Here is a 2,225-nt window from a genome sequence, read left to right as displayed (position 1 = left end):
TAACTACTTACTCCATGGGCATCAGACTGCTCTTTTCTTGTTCATAACGAATAAAGCAAAGATACTCTGACTTCTCTGAAGTCACACACAGCCGAGAGCCCAGGGAAATTAGAAATATTGTTAACACAAACCAGCAAACTGTTTCAATGTCAAAGGTTCACTACATGGCACGCAACGTGCTGATGACAGCAATAACTCACATTTCCAAGCGCGCTTGCCACCTCTTCTCTGCAGACAGATTTCTTCAGTCACCGGTGGGAGCTTCCCAGGGAGAAGAGGCTTTCTTCCCTCATGGCAACAGGAGGAGGCTGCTGTGCGGAAGCTGGTGCCACCTGGCAGCGACAGGGGCACAGCCTGCAGGAAGGCACAGATTGGAACCCAGGCTCATCAGACGGCAGCTGGGACAGCAGCATATTTCAGAAGGGGATTGCAGATTTCACGCAAGGAGTCTTTAAAATAATTTGAAAGTCTATTTGGCTTTCATGGACTTTTAATTCAGAGAGGGCACCTCCGCTTGGAAAACCAAAGCTCCATTGGCCTATTTTATGTATCCGAAGGTACATATTTTAAAAGTTTTATAACCCTGCAGTTGATTAACCTGTTTTCACATTTAATTGTTTTCCCCAGTGGATAACTGGCTCTCTCTGGACGAGGTAGAAATCTTGCATCTAAAGGAATGAAAAAATGAGTCAAATGATGACATCTTTGGAGACTTGCTTCCTGAAGTTCAGCTTTCTTAAATCACCAAGAATCTTAGCAGCAAATTTGAATATTCATCCTGCATTTATTGGGACGTTAGCAAGTGAAAGGGTAGTAACAATGGATGAGACATTTCTTTGGGGACCTCACATGAACGTTTGAGAACTGTCTCCCCAGAAGAACAGATGTACCCTTAGCTGTCCTCTTCCAGACAGGGCTCTGAACCTGGGTTGATCTGTAATTGAGAAAAATCCAAAGGAAAGCTCCTCAGGCCACTGTATCTCAGAACCAAGAGTAATACCTCCTTCAACCTTCATGTTTGAAAGATGGCCGTGCGTTCTGGGCTCTGAGGCTCCCTGGTGTAGAAATATCCAACTCCTCCCCTCAATGACTTTGCTCTTGCCACAGATGGGACCAGGTTTGGGGGGAGTCTGGGATGTCCACCATTTGGAGTGCTTTCTTTAAGCAAAGGCGTCTCTGGTGGCGATGATTTGAGGTCACCCAGAAGTCACTCAAAAGAAAGGCCTGACAGCCTGTCCTTTTGTAAAAGCAGCCGCTGAAAGCCCGGTGGAATTCCGCTAGACCCTGACACACATGGTGCCGCCAGGAGCTGGAACAACTACGCAAACACTCTGGTTCCTTGAGGGACCCTCACCCCCTACTATGATGACTCCAATCCTACCTTTCACTTCAGGCTAGACCAGAGCATGAACACAGGTGCAGAAAAGAGCTCAGGACACACGGAATTCATGTCAGATAAACCCCTCAAGAACAGAAACGGGGGTAGCGATTCCGGGAGGGCCGGGGGATGGTGGGGAGAGCAGGCAGGAAGAAACCACAGGGGAAGGGAGATGGGGTGAGTGTAAGATCTGAAATTAATAATAATTTATAATTTATCAAGGGACCATGAGGGTGGGAGGGGGCAAGGGAATTTAAAAGGAGGAAGTGATACCAACAGCTCAAGTAGAATGTAAATGTTTAGAAGCTAATGGCAATGTTTAGAACTGTATGGTGATGTTTGTACAAATAAGCTTGGTAAATTGATGGATGGATTGTTGTAAGAGTCCCCAAGAAATGATCCTAGAAAAATGCTACACAAACAGATACATAAAAAATTAAGCACATGGTCATGTAGCCTAATCTTCCTGGTTTTTCCCACACAAATCTAAAGGTACTACGCTTTCAGGGGAAAAAAGTGCATTAGGCTGGATTGAGTATCCACATTATTATAGTGTAAGAAGAATTTTGTCTACATGTAATTCCTATGGATCAGGAAGACCCTATTGCTCCTTCACCATACGAGTGAAATCTATGGTCAATGAAGTCAACTTTCAGCAGATCAAATACATATAGATGACTTGACCTTATTTCTATGTATATAGTCTCTACAAAATTCCGATTTCAAAAGTCTGTGAAGACCGAGGAGCAGATGGCTCTGACAGGGCATGTTGCTCACTTTTATTCACCATCTGACCATGGACATTGTCCATTCTAGTGTACGCATCAGCCATTCCAAGCTGAAAGGG

This window comes from Tenrec ecaudatus, chromosome 2 (genome assembly GCF_050624435.1).
Source record: "Tenrec ecaudatus isolate mTenEca1 chromosome 2, mTenEca1.hap1, whole genome shotgun sequence".
Classification (NCBI taxonomy): Eukaryota; Metazoa; Chordata; class Mammalia; order Afrosoricida; family Tenrecidae; genus Tenrec; species Tenrec ecaudatus.
Note: the sequence above shows the minus strand (reverse complement) of the source record.